Below are 14,795 nucleotides of genomic sequence, written 5' to 3' on the forward strand. Positions count from 1 at the left end.
ACAGATAAAAGGCAAGGCAGGGGGAGAAACTGAAATGAGCTTCATTTGCTTGGTCTAAAAAAACCTGAGATGGAGAGAATGAACTTAGAGCACGAACATGAAGCTGGGCTTAATGAGCTGAGTAGCTCCAGTCGTCTGCTGCCCTTGGCATCTATGGCAAAATCCTGCAGTTCTGTCAGGTCTTGCAGTTTTGAGGCTCTTTGGTGGGTGCCTGAACAGCCCCTGCGGATCACTAAAGCCTAAGAAGATAGCTGTTGCATTGTTAAAAAAAAGCATATAGCCCATAGAAGTAATGTGAGGAAGTACAGAAAAGGTGCTTTATTAAGCTTAAAGGCTGAAAAAAGAGAGTCCAACAAGAAGAAAATCTTTATTTTCTTTCCTTAGTGACCAAGGGATGTGTTCCAGCAGGTAAAATTGTGGTTCCTTTAGAAACTAGACACAAGATTAAATGTATTGTAAAATACATGCCAAGCCATACAGCAGCTGAGACTCACAAAGTAGGTAATGGATAACAGGTACTAAAGTTCAATAAGCAAAGGAGAAATAACAGTGGTTAATGCTGACATCTCAAAGTTGTTTCCGTTTCAAACCATCCTTCCCAGGGAATCTGTTTGTCGTTTTCTGTGTTATGCTATTTTGTTTTTTCAAGAAAAGAATGTTTAATTGGATCTTTGTGCTTCCAACAAATGCTGGCCCTCTCTTCCAGATCCATTTTTTCTCTAAAGCAGCAGTTGGCAGTGCTAAGAGTCCCCTGCTACTGCAGCTCTGTGCAGTGCTGCTTGGGGTGTTGTGAGCTGGTGGGAGAGCACTTGGCTGCAAAAGATTTACTGTGGGTGTTTTAAGTCTGGAGAGTATTTATTTTGAGCCAAGGTAGTATTCCAAATTAAAAATCAAGGCAGGTAAAGGTTGTTCTGGTTGTGGTGATGCGCAGCGAGGAGCCGGGCTCACCAGCCACTGGATGGCATTGTTGTTTCACACGGATAAAAGCTGTCGTGGCTGCCCTATGCAGTGCCCTGGGCACCAAGATTCAGGAGCCTCTGTGGTTCCTCTTGCCGTGGTATGAAGGTAGTCAGGGCCTGGGTGACACGGCACATTGGTAGATGTGCCCTCGCAGGGCAGAGGGCTTGGGAAGAGCCTGGTCAGTGCTGTGCTCAGCTGTCCCTATGGCTGCTGCTGCTGAGGCCGGGCTGGTGTCAGCTCCCTGCCTGCAAAGGATGAGCACAGTCCAGGGCACTGCATGGGGGAACCCTTCTATGGGCAGCCAAGGGTGACAGAGGGGCAACCTTCCTGGGTGCCCTTTGCATCCAAAAGGAGCTAATGCAGCTGCTGAAGTATCCCCAGTGTGGTGCATTTAAGAAGAATGAGGATTTAAGATCTGGGAGGTGAGCAGCCATGGCTTACATCAAGCAGAGGTTAAGGGCTGATGACACATGAGGTGCTGCAGACACAATGGAACCCTCTGTGTTTGCTTAGGTCCTGTGCTTACCTCCTATCACCCTTCCTTCCACCCTCACCTGTCCAGGGCACTGTGCCTCTAAAGCAGTGGGGTCATTCCTCTCCATGGCCCACTAGTGGGAAGGGAATATTTTGCCCTTTGCTGTGGGGAAGAGGTGCTCAGCCAGTGTGGAGGGAAGAGCCCAGTGGATGGGAAGGTGCCTGCGGCAGACAATGCTGAGCAGGTAACGTTTAAAGGCAAGGAGATGCGCTCCTTTCAGTGCATTGCAGAGGCTGGTGGCACGCAGGTCCCACCTTCACGTGCAGGCTGGGAAATGAGTATTTGCAAAGGAAATGTTAGACTGGAGGGGTTTGCTTTGCTGGTGGGGTGAGCTCCTGAGAGTGCTTCCTTGAAGGGTGTAGGCAGGTCTGCTACTAATACTGCTTTTCAACTACCTTCATAAGCAGGTCCTGCTTCCCCAACTTGAGGACGCGTACCTGTTTATAGGCTCTTGGAGCTATCAAGATCTCCACATCCTATGCAAGCACCTCTGAAGCAAACAGGAACATTGGTGTGTATTAAAGCATTGGCTTCATGAGAAGCCCCTGGGAGTGCTGTGTGAGCAGGGAAGGACTGCTCCCTGCCTCTTTCCACGTGAGGAATCGAAAGCACCAGCTGAAACAGGCCTGTGGTATACTTCAGTTACAGAAAAGGGCACCTCACACAAGGGGTAATTCGTGCAGGAATTCTTGCTGCCAGATGCCAAAAGTGCATTTGTAATGCAGCAGGAGGAATTAATGGAAGAACAATTAGTTGAGGCAGTGGTGTCCTCTCTGACTGAGGGACTTGTTAACCACAGATTAGTGGAGGCTTGGAGAGTCTTAGCCTTTTCCTCAGGAAGCCACTATAGAGAGAAAGCACAGCATTAGATGGACCGCTTTTATTCCCCAAGCACTATAATAACTGTGCTGAATACTGCTGGGATGCTTTATGCTGCCGTGGCTAGACCACAGGCAGTCATTTCTTTCTTTTCTTCTATTTTCCTGTCTTTCCCCCTAGAAGCTGTGTTCACACAAACAACACTCTGTGTGTGTGGCCTCGAAGAGGAAGTGCAGCAGCTGCTGCTAGTGAAAGGTGATTTCCTTTTGAGGAGCCCTTGCACCCCTGAGCCCAGCCATACCCATCACTTCACTTAAAATCTCTGCTGTGTTTGGGAAGCTGCATAATGAATTTCCCTTCCAGGCTGTGCAAATGTTGTGATGCATTTTGCCAAAACCAGCACAGAAACTGCAGACAGGAGAAGTGTAAATGGCTGAAGGTTAACCCAGGACAACAGGGCACTACAGGTGAGTTAAATTTAGGTAGGGAATTGCTGGCATTTGTTTCTTGGAAGTGAGAATACTTCATTGTCTTTGGCACTTATTAGCCCCCAGACTAGTTCTGCAAATCAGGGCTGTGGTTTACAGTGCTGGCCATGGAGGAGGACTCCATGTGTCCATCTCATCAAAGCCCAGCCCAAACATGTGGGTATCGCAGCTCCGAGATGAGCAGCTCTAGTTTAACTCTTGTTCTGCTGAGCTGCTGCAGATCTCCCAGTGTCATCCTGGAAACATAAGAGCAATCACTGCAGTGTTTGAAAGCACCATTCTGGGAAGTGCCAGCCACCGTGGCTGCAGGGGTGCAGGAGTGTGGCCTCAGGCTCAAGCACTTACAGCGCTTGTGTGGACATTGGCTGTAACTGTGTGTTAAACGCACATGCAATTGCCAGGAAGGGTTTGCAAACCACCTGCAGGCTCCAGTCTGTTCTCTCTTTGAACAGCTCTGAGTAAAGAAGTCTCCTCCTTTTTTCGTCTGGGTTTTGGGTTTGTTCTGTGAAGATTTTTTGATGGGGAATTAATGGTCGGGAATAATGTTTCTTCACCAGGCAAGCAAAGGACTTGGGAAATAGGTTTTCCATCTCCAGGAGGAGCCTCAATTTTCCTTTCTAGGTAGCCAAGGGCACTCCAGAGCAGTGCTGGGCTGCTGGCCTTGGCTCCAGCAGACTCCCACCTCAGTGCTGACCTGAGCTGACCTGGCTGTGTTTCCAAGGCTGTGCAGTGCAGCATCAGCATGCGATGCTCCAAACACCACTGCCACTGTTCACTTGGTGGGGAAAGCCACAGTGGCAGCCTAAGGTTTCTGGCACAGAGCAGAGGGTGAACGCTCTGGAGAGGCCAAGGAGGGGGAAGGAAAAAGTCGCTCCCTGGGTTTATTTTTGTTTGTATTTTAATTTTAGGGCTGCTCACAAGTGGAATCGTCTACGTGCTGCCATGGAAACAGCAGCCTTGGTCCCCAGCACAGCTTGCAGCCATCTGCAAGGGAACAATTGTTGGCCTGTTTGTTTAAAACCATCCGGGGTGGTGCTGGGCGGTGTGTGGCTGGCCAAGGGGAAGCCACATGGGACATGACAGGACGTGCTTGTCACACTGAATAACGCAGCAGACAAATGCCCACAGATGGGATCGACAGTGTCCTGTCTGGAGAAGCGCTGATGTGCAAAACTGGTGTGAATCACGTTGGTTGAATGACTGTTTGAGACCCAGGAACTGCAGCACATGGCTTGTGATGCTCACAAGCATTCACCCTGATGGGTTTCGGTTCGTGTGGACCCCGGCAAGCAGAGGTCTGTGCATGCAAAGTCTGTGAGAGGCCACAGTGTGGGAGCACTGAGCAGGCTGCTGCTTCCGAGGAGCTGGATTTTGACTGCTCCGGTGGGAAACGGAGCCAGGTTAACTTTCTGCACGCGAACAGTTTGACTGAACACGCCAGGCTTCTTGGCATGAAACCGGTGCAGAGGACTGAGCATCAGCCAGCATTTGCCAAAACTGCTGGGAAACCAGCTCCTGGCTTTACTCAGCCATGTGCTGGGCTTCAAATCTGTGAAGAAGAGGTTCTGTTTGCAGGCAGTTGCCCTACCTGAAGAGATGCACATAGAAAAGAAATGCACATGGGAAATGGCAGAGAATCTGATCCACACTAACCTCCTCCCTGCTTGGGTGGGACTATTAAGCCCAGGTTTGGTCTGCTGGATCATGACCTAAATGTGCTCTGATGTCGAGTGTGTATTACTCTGATCTCATGCTGATGCCATGTGGAAAGTCACTGGAGAGCCCTGCCAGAAGGAGGTGTCCTTCCTCTGCTAGGAATGGGTGAGGGTACAACCTGCTGGCTGCCAGCTCTGCCCTTTACCCTTCAGAGGTCCTTCAGCACCATCAGTACCCAGCTGTGAGCTGGCTTGGGTTTCCTCACCCTTGTCACCTGCCTGGAAGACCAGTGCAGGCAGTGTGGAGGCTCAGGACTTTGCCTGGAGTCCACGGAGGAGCTGATTTGTCCCCATTGGCAGGAAGGGGAGCTCAAACAGTCTCCAAACACGTGTGCGTGGAACCTGCTGAGCTGAGCTCGCACACCCACAGTCCTTCCCTTACCCAGCAGCCGAGCACAGCCCTGTCTGACACAGCTGGCAGTCATTCCAGCTAGCTCATGAAACCCCTTCATTTCTGCTTGTCCCCCTCTCTGAGACCATTTTCCTCTGAGATCCCCATGACTGCACTTTACGTGTGAATATTCAGGGGGAAAGATGTTGAAGCTTTTAGGCTCAGATGCCAGAGAAGACACTTGGCTGTGGGAATTTACAGTGGTTGACCTGACTGCAACTATCTCATTCAGCCAAGCAAAGAGGAGAGAAATTACTTGGTTCTCATCTACTTCATCTTCAGAAATATTTAATGAAACAGGGAAAATAAATTGGGGGGGGGGGGCTTGTGGGCATCCTGAGAGTAGAAAAAGAGGTAAAATTAATCCTATCAATAATCCATGATGAATGATTCACTCAGCTTTTTTATTCACACTTGCATATACTTATCCTCATTCACGTGGAGATGCAGTACTCACGGAAATATATACAGACTCATATGCATATGAATTATGAAGCCCAGTGAGGGCTCCTACGCAGCCAGGGTTACAGGCTGGTGTAGCTCACACGTGGTAGGGGACTGCATGGCCCTCGCTTCAGGAGGTTTCCACACAGAGCTTGGCTCCTTGCTGCTTGCATTTTCCACATCATGCTCATCCATGTGCTCTAGCAGGGATGAGGAGGGGAAAGGGTCTGTGTTGCCCTCCCTCCTTTCAGTGGGGGTTTATAGGAAGAGGGGCTCCATGCTGCCTGGTGGGAGAGGTGATGCTGGTGTCCCCAGCGTGCAGCTGCCTCCACGAAGCTCCCCTGCCCTGAGACTTCCCTGTCTTCTGCCAGTTTATACCAGAATCTGGTCTCTGGTTTCGGCAGTGTGGTCCCAACCTCCCAGCAGCAGCAGCCAGTATCTCCTTCAGTGCAGAAAGACAAGCACCCAACCATGCCTTGGGGCTGGGAAGCTGGGTCCTCTCAGCACTGGGGGGAATGGCAGGAGGCAGGAGATGTATTGCTGCTTCCTAGGCAGGTCTTTTTCATTCAAAACGTCTTTGCAGGAGAAAAGAACCAAGTGGAAATTTTTCATTAGAAACGGGATTTTTAAAAACCATTTAAAACAAAATGATGAAAAGTTCTGTCACACATCTGTGGCTGCAGAGAGAGGACTGAGATGGACCAGGACTCCCAGGAGGAACTGGAGGAATTGCCAGATGATGCTGAAGAGCAGAGGACCCAACCCCATCAGACACTGCTCTGACTTGGGAGTCGCTGTGCAAGCGCTTGAGAGGAAAACCCAAAATGTACCCAGAGTAAGCAGCAATGCCAGCCTGCGAGGATGTGGGAACGGACGTGGCCTTATTGGAGGGAGGAGAAGAGGCAGCCTAGGAGAAACAGCCGCAGCACAGGCGCTGCCTTGCATCCTCTGCAGCTGAGCTACAGCAGCATTCAGCACTTCTGCAGGTACCTACGTCTGCTGAGGATGCTTTATTATCAACTGTCATTTCACCTCTCTCATCCTTAAATCCCTTAAATAAAAGGATTGTTTAGTAGCTTCCAGCTCATGGACTGTAAATGTGAAATTTGTCTCAAAAAAAAACATTATTTCCCATAAAAAAAGACAAACTTGTGCCCTGATACCTGACTTATTTAATATTCTGTCTGGATATTGTGGAATACTATGACTGGAACCAGGAACGAGGTAGGTGGTCTTACTTATCTCTGGCCATTTGAAAGTTGGGGCTGTGCAGTTGATGAAGAAAGAGGGTTTTGTAAAAGACAGCTCAAGCTACCCATTGCGGAGGGGCTGCCCTGTCCTGCAGGGAGCTGCCTGGCCCTGCTCCATCTCCAGCTCATGATGCCATGGTTGCCCCTTGCTTTGGTTTCTTCTCTGGTCCTGAGATAATAAATACCTCAAAGGGTTGCTCTGAGAGGGCATTTCAATGCTTACAAAAAGACTTCGTGCCCCTCAGATGAAACTTGCTTTAACAATGTCTGTATTATGAACAGTGGTAGTTACACTGTTCAAAGTGAATGCAAATGTTCTGCTTTAAACCTTAAAGTCAGATCTACCTTAAACTGGATATTAGGTTAATATATCCAGGTAGCATGATAAAGTGTGGGGAATAAATCCAAGTGCACTGCAAACAGTCAGGTTTCATACCATACATGCAGAAGTTTATTTAAAGGCCTCTCCATTTAGGTATCACTAACATGACCTTCTTTTCAATCACTTCAGTTTTGAACTTCTTCCCACCTTAGGTCAGGCTGAGCACTTTTATCATGAGTCTCAGAACCTGGATACATGGCAGTGCTGCAGCATCCGGAGTGCTCCCTGGACTAAATATGAGTAATGTAAAGAATAGAGGGGGTGACAACAGTGAGACATAATTCTAAGTAAGGACAAGCACCAAATCAGCTGATGCTGTGAATCAGATGTAGACCAGAATTTTCCTCCTGCCTTGCCTCTTCACAATGGTTTCCCTCACAAAATGGACTGGGATCCAAACTGCTGAGAAATCTGAAGTGTTCAGCTTCTGCATCTGGACTTTTCAGCTTAGATCTGGGTACCAGGAGGTGCCGTGGCCCAAGCAGAGTGCTGACTTCAGAGGTAACCTCTCAGCAAGAGCGGGGAAGCTTGCACTTAAAATCGAATAGAAAGAGAGAAGTTCTATGAAATCAAATAGAAAGAAAGAAGAGTGGGAGGGTTGCATCTAATGGCAGGTAGAACCACAAGAAACTTCATTTATTCAGGCTCTCTTTTCAATAAAACCCATCCCACGCAACTGGGCAAAGGAGACCGTGCTGTGTTCAAAGGCAACACACAGTGCACACCAAAAAGCTTCTCTGTTAACTTGATTTTATCTCCCTCTGTCTTATATCTGTGCCTGAAAGCACAGCCAGTGATTTAAAGCAGTGGCTGAGTTACTACTGCAGGAGTGAAGGCAGTGAATTCCACTGCATAGTGACTGTGATTCAGTCCTGATGAATCACTCAGCCACTTTTCTTCTCAACTAGATCTTTGGCTTTATTATTGTTACAGAAGGAAAAAAGGAGAAGGGAGAAAAAAGAAGAAAAAGCCGCTGCCTTATCTCCCTCTCTAATCCTTTCCAATTTTTCTTTTAAATAATTTAATTACATTTTTATAGGCATCTCATTCAGGCTGAATAAACTGATAATCCTAGAGAGGAAGTGGCATTAAAAGGAGATGTGATGCACTATGACCAAAACTGATGACGGCATTGGGGTTCAGCATGACTTGGTTTTGGGCTTCAGGAATACGCAGCGATGGAAGGGTCTTGCACTCCACTTCCTCCATGCATCAAAATCCATTCCCCACTTCATGGTTTGCATCTGATAAAGCAAAGTGAGTGCTGGGATCTTGAGACCAGGACTGCTGTGGAGCAGTGGCAGGTAACCCCGCTCTGCTCAGGCACTGCTCATACTTGGGTATCTTTATGCAAGCTTCTGCAAGTGACTCCCTTGGCTCTCCATCCAGCCCACTCTGCAGACAGCAAAACACTTTGCTGTTGTAGCTATAGGTTTTGCCTGGATGGGGAAATGGTTCTGTATACACCTGGAATTCAGGGTGTAGGTTATTACTCTCCTTAACATATTGGTGTTATGGGCACACCAAAGGGTCGGGGTGAGGAACTGGGTGGCAGAGAGAGCTCAACCAGGACCCAGTGCTCCTGCAGTGGATGGGTGCAGGCTGGGATTGCTGCCCAAACCTCCAGCAGGACACAACCAATATTCCTGCCAGCACAGCATGGTTTGTCCCTGGCTCTAACCACTGGTGCTGAGGAGATGGAGGCCCAAGATATGAAGACCTTCCTCTGACTGCAGGTTTTAAATCTGCCTTCTAGCATTCCAGTTCTCTAAGTGCACAGCAAGGCTGGTGCAGGAGTTTGCTGCAGTGCCAGCAGGAAAGGGAGTGCTCGGTTGCCTTTTCCATCACTCTCCAGCTTGATGGAGCATCTTTAATCCTGACCCACGGTGCTGCTGGTCTTCAATCCAGTGAAGCATTTAAACACCTGCTAGGAAAGTGCATAAACACATCCAGCTTCAGTTTGCCTGCTCACGTGCAAACTGCAGCATGTGCTTGGCTTAGGGCTCTGCACCCTGATGCTTTCCCTGTTATCAGGCTCATTAGTAGCTGCTGTTGGAGATTCTGACTGAGAACGATGGCAAAGGCAAGTGAGCAAATTGCTCTGAGGACTCAGATCTTGTGAGAACTGAGCTACCACCGCTGGTTCTATGAACAGACATCAAAACACATATATGTAAACTCAGTATTGAAGCTGGAGGCTAGAATAATGACTTGACCAGAAAGCTCATGTTAATACTACAGAGAAGGAAATGAAGCAACACGAATTGTTTCAGGAACACTTTAGCTTCCAGTTTTAAATGACCCATCTCAGCTCCACCTCGACCAGCCCCATCCACTTCGTCCTCGGTGGTGCAAGTCTGAGAAAATCCAGACAAGGTGTTTCTTTGTGAATTTGGTCTCAGTTTTACTTTTCTTAATATTACTCTTTATCTGTCTTTCAGTTACTATAGTGATGAACAAATGCATGCAACAAACCCGAGGCCTGGCAGCCTGGGAAGGCGTGTGTGCTGCAACGGCTGAAAATACCGCCAAAGTTTTGAGAAATCACTTGAAAGATGTTTGCCAAAAATGCTCAGATCTTTAAAAAAATGGGTCCTATCAGACAAGTTGATGATAAATACACAGCAAGCAACATACTGCAATTTGTTGAATGCTCTGGTTTCTCCTGCATCTATACGCTACCGAAGATGCCCCTTTTCCAGGTGCAAGTACCTAAATTGTGATTAAAGGACATGAAATAGATTGCTACAAACCAAATTACTTCTCTGAACTTGTGTGTACTCTGGATCACCTCATTCTAGTGCAGTTCTCTTCTGAGAAAGGACAGCCTGAAGAGCTCACAGTCATGTCCCTCAGGGCGACCCACAGAGCCTGAGCGGTGTTGGATAAGTGCAGCAGTCTGCCTTGAATCCACGCCATGGATCTCACTCAACAGACTCTGTCTCTTGGAGTCAAACCTGCTGACATATGTAGCCAGAAGTTACATCAAGATGGGGAGGCCAAACCAAAGGGCCTTGCCCTGTGGATTTGGATTCAATTTGTGAGTTACATCAGCAGTGGCTGTGGGGCACATTTCTTAGGGCACAGCATGGAGTCCACACAGTTACACAGTGGGAATGGAGGACACTTGTCTCGTGCAGACCTGGAAGCACTGGTGATGGAGGGGATCTAGCTAGACCCTGGAGCTGCAGTTGAAGCTGAGTGCTGGTAGTTGGAGAAATATCTCTTCATTTCCAAAAGCAGGTCTGGTCTGAAATCCTGCCTGCAGCTATCAGTACCGAGCCTCATGTTTACATGAGATTTTTACAGACACTTTCCAAAGGAGAAGCTGCAGGAAGGCAGTGTAGCTTGAAACCCCCAAAACACAAAGGGCAGATCCAGCTGTGGAAGGTGAGCACACCTGGAGATGCTGCTTTTTTGCTCAGTCCAATAACAGGTATTGTACAAGTTCAGATGATGAGCTGGTTGTGGTGGCCTTGTCTGCCAAGTCTGAGGTTTGTTGAGGGTCACAGGGCCAATTTTCAGCTGCCAAATCTCTATTTGTGCAAAGGAGCTGGGCTGACACTGCGAGAAAAAAATGCCCTTGCAGTGCGGCTCCAGTTCCCTTCTGCCATTTTCGCGCAGACACAAACAAACAAGCACACAGACCCCCGAACCTGGCTTTACAAGCCAAGAGCATCACAACGTCTTTGCCGGGATCGAGGGAGATTTGACATACCCAAAGATAAAACTCGGGGGACACGTGGCTGCGAGCGCTCTGGGAGGAGGCTGCGGGATGAGGCTGCCGGGGGGCGGCAGAGCCACCTCCACCCTGGACAGGACGGGGCGCGACGGACCCAGCTTTACGCGGCGGGAGGAGCGGGGTGCGGGAGGAGCGGGGTGCGGGCAGCCCCTCTGCCCGGGGCGGGGCGGAGCGGAGCCGTGGGGCGGGGGCAGCTCGTCCTGCGCTCCCGCCGCGCCTCGGCAGGCAGCGCCGCAGCCCCACGGGCGGAGAGCGTGGTCCCTCCTGCACCGCACCGCACCGCATCGCACCCCGCCGAGCCGAGCCCAGCCCAGCCCAGCCCGGCTCCGTCCTGCCCCGCCGCCGCGATGAGGAGCCGCGCCTGGGGAGCCGCGCCGTGCCACTTACCGTGGCTCGGCCATGGTAAGGCAGCGGAGCCCCCGGCGGGTGGGACCGGCCTGGCTGAGCGGGGACAGGGGCGCACTCCCGAGAGCAGCCGGTGCGCCTCGGCCCCCGGCCCCGCGGTGGTGCCGGCTGGGATCCGCGCTGCGCCCGCCGCTCCGGGGAGCTGCCCCCGGTTGGCTTCGCGCCGCCGTTTGGTGCCCACTGGTGGGGCTGCGGGAAACGCACGTGCGGGTCGGGATCGGGCGCTGTGGTCACCGCGTTTCCCGGCGGAGAGGAGCCGCGCTCCTGTGGGAAGCGGCGCGGCTTTGGGACAGTGGCTGGTGCGGAGGGGGCCGCAGCGCGGGTTGCCGGGTGTGATGCACAGACAGGGGGCTGGGCAGGGGGTTGTTAACAACGGGTGTTGTTATCGGCGTGTGTGTCTGCCGGCTCCGATGCCTCGGCGCTTGTTCAACCCGGGATATTCAGCGAACTGGTTGGAGTTACCGGTAGAGATCCGCGGGAAGGCAGGAAGCATTGGTGCGGCTGGGACAGGACAGGAGCCCGGTGCCACAGAGAGAGTTGCCAGGAAAGGAGCCTGGCCAGGATCTGCACGAGTGGGAAGCTTGGCTTTCGTGAAGGTGCTGAAGGAAGGGAGGTGTTTTCCAGCAACAGAGCTCTGGGGGTTCAGCCAGCTCCGTGCTCTGACAGGCATGTCCCAGGGTCCACAGTGCAAAGCTTTCCCTGTCACATCCGAGCTCAGTAGCGGTTCCAGGCTCTTGTTGCTGTGGCTAAGCGTTTCGTCACTGCGGAATGCCGACCTGCCTCAGACTTACTCCGAAGCTGAGGAAAGTTAGCATCTCTAAAGTGCTTTGATTCAGGTACTGGGATTGGAGCCAGTTTGTGGATCTAATGCCAGGAGAGAGAGAGCTGTGTTTGAGTGAAAAACCAGTGTTATTTCCCCTACTCCCCACCCCCCCACCCCCCCGGCATCTTTCCTAGCTCCAAAACAAACTTCCCTCATAGAAACTTCATAGAAGGGTGAGTAGCTAAAACGTGACACAGCTGCAAGTTCTTGTGGCTTCAGGGCAGCCAGGAGGGAGCTGGGTCCTGCTTTGCCAGCTGTAAGCTCCTAGACAGCGGTTGCAGTTGGCCTGGGCTGTGCTTTGAAGTGTGTGATGTCATTATGACCTCATTACTCTTTTAACATAAAATATTTTCCTTTTAACGGGAGTATCATGCTGTATTTGCTCAAGGAGAATGAGTTTCCCTGGCCTGTGTTATAGCAGCTGACTGGTTTTGCTTGGGACAGCAAGGGCAAGGTAGAGTTTCTTAGATTACTTGGATTTTGTCATTGCAGTAGTGGGGATGTATAGCCAGGCTGAGCTCAGTCTCTGGGAACCAGCTCAGGATTTGCATCCCTCTGTGCAGTACCACTCCTTGGGGCAGATCAGTGCTGTGGGAGCTGCTCCCACTCTTGCTCCTAGGCAGGGGGGACCCAGGGGCCTGGTGTTCCCATCAGGAGAGGGACCTCTGAGATGTGCAAGGAGCAGCAGCAACCTTCCTCTCCTCTGAAATGATCTTCACTGCTTCTGTTCTTCCCCCTCAGACTGACCTCCACACTGTCAGTACTGTGCAGTAACGCCGTTGAAAAACAAACTTATGAGCGAACCTGTGTGTTTGTTTAAGGAATTAGTACTTACACACCAGGTATGTTTATCTTAGTTCCTTAAACAGTCCCCTGCTGGGGATAAACATAAATAGTTTCATTTCCTCAGTACTCCACAAACACTGATTTAAAAGTAAGAGGAGCAAGTGCACTGACTGCGCTTGTTGGCTCATTAAAGCCCTCTAGGAAGTCTCCAAATTGAACATGCGGCTCCTCTGCGCCAACTGTGTTCCTGTGAGTTCCATCAGTGGTTCTCCCCCACCTCCTCCTCCCTGTCCTCTGGAGCCAGCTGGCACACCTTGACTTTTCCACACTCGCCCCCCTTTTCCAAGCAATCCCTATCTCCAGGAAAACTGAGGCAGGGCGAAGAGCAAGGGTAAGGGTGCCTGCCCACAGGGGTCTAAGTCCTTTGGGTGAGAACTGTTCAGACGTGGTGGAAGGAGTTGCAAGATGAATCCAAGGGAGGTATGGCTTGACATGGGTCAGAGGGCTGCAGGCAGCCTGTGGTGAAGGGGGTGCAAAAGAGGAGATGGGAATTCCCCATCTCTCCTCTGAGAGCGCTTCAGGTCTCTCCTGCTTTCTACATCCCTGCTCCCGGGCAGGAGGCAGTGCCTGGGGGAATGTAGAGAATGAGGAGGAATATAGATCCTGGTGCTGTGATGCACTGGGACAGAGAAAGGAGCTGAGCGTCTTGAGGTGAGGACCACGGTGTTCTCTGTGGTGACTCACCACGTTTCTGGCTGTCCCCCACACTGCAGGAGCAACAAGTGAAGGGTATGGTGTGTATGCTGAGAACATGTGAGGAGGCAACATATTGCCTTGCACATCCAACTGTTGCACTACACAATATAGAAATGCTCATTGTGGTTTGTGTTTGAAACCAAAACTGTTGTGTGAGTGAAAAGCAGGAGAGTGTTGTCCTCCCAGCACTTACTGTTCTACAGGAGCAGAGAAGCAGGGCAGGATTGCTCCATGCATGGTTCACAGACACCCAGCTTGGGTAGATGGAAGTAATCTCAGTTATTTCATTGAGGAGCCACACTGATTTAAGCTGCCCAAGGGTATAGCACAAGGACTGCAGTGCATGTTGGTATAAATACTGAGAATTCTGCATCTGAACATCTGGAGGGACAGTTTGCCAAGTTGATAGAGCCTCTTGTGTCAGGGCATGATGATCACTAAGCTCCTGAGGGTAAAGAAAATCTTCCCTCATGGGAAGACTACTAATTATCCACTTATGGCTTCCCTAGCGCAGTTGCTGGAAAAGACCGTGATGAGTGCCAGGTTAGAGACATCCTCTGTTCAGATGTTGTCATTCCTGTGCTTCATTCCTCAGGCAGTCTCTCAAAAGTTTCCAAGTCTAAGAAGACGATTACACAAAATTAAATGGTATAGGTGTTTGTTTGGAAGCTGGTTGGTTGCTCTGGGAAGCAGTCTTTCACTCTGAGCACGGCCAAGAAGGATGCTGAGGAGCAGGGGGACCCTTTCTGCTTGCTCTGCACTGACTCCAGGTTTTCTTCCTACTGGGCTCAGCTGGTGATGGCAACTTTTACCTTCAGGCCTACACTTGTGGCCCACACTTGCCCTCAGCTGTCATCACTCATTCCTCCTCTGAACTGATAGAGGAAAAAAAGAATGTGTGGCATCATTTCTCACCATGCATGGATTGTGTCTAGGGTGGAAAAGCAGGGTGGTACCTTCAGGTCTCCAGAAGCCTGAATGCCAGCATGTTTTCTGCTCCTGCCTCCTGCACTTGTGTGGGAATAAAGCCATCAGAAAGGTAAAAGACACAGTTTAGGATGAGCTGCAGCTCTGAGGTTGCTGTCATGTGGGCACCTTGTTGTGGAGCAGTTTATGGGGAAGAGAAGGAAAGTGCTTTGTGGCTTTCACTTTTAATCTTCTTGCACTTCCGTTTCCTGGGGTTCCCTGTTCTCCCTGGTGCATTTTGTTGTGGGGCTGCCTTTTTGTCTGAAAAAGCTGGTGGTTTCCAGCATGATCTAACCTCTTTGCCTGAGCTGGTGCAGAGGGTGGATTGCCTCC

General features: G+C 50.4%; 1 protein-coding gene and 1 long non-coding RNA gene across 6 annotated transcripts in view; both read left to right on the forward strand.

Annotated features, from left to right (window-relative positions):
- The first annotated feature begins 375 nt into the window (after window positions 1-375).
- LOC130599402 (uncharacterized) lies at window positions 376-4,018 on the forward strand. The gene is made up of 3 exons (XR_008972221.1): window positions 376-501; window positions 2,678-2,781; window positions 3,711-4,018. It is a non-coding gene; the product is annotated as an uncharacterized LOC130599402 (long non-coding RNA).
- A 7,007-nt stretch (window positions 4,019-11,025) lies between these two features.
- Window positions 11,026-14,795, forward strand: part of HTR4 (5-hydroxytryptamine receptor 4) — a 130,781-nt gene continuing 127,011 nt past the window's right edge. For all 5 annotated transcript variants that reach the window (XR_008972218.1, XR_008972219.1, XM_057409834.1 and 2 more), the window contains exon 1: window positions 11,026-11,128. The gene's annotated coding sequence lies outside the window, so the exon portion shown is untranslated. The remainder of the gene's footprint in view (window positions 11,129-14,795) is intronic.

The sequence above is a fragment of the Pezoporus wallicus genome, unplaced genomic scaffold (genome assembly GCF_028554395.1).
Source record: "Pezoporus wallicus isolate ANWC-B61680 ecotype Strahan unplaced genomic scaffold, APGP_CSIRO_Pwel_v1 contig_4309, whole genome shotgun sequence".
NCBI lineage: Eukaryota > Metazoa > Chordata > Aves > Psittaciformes > Psittacidae > Pezoporus > Pezoporus wallicus.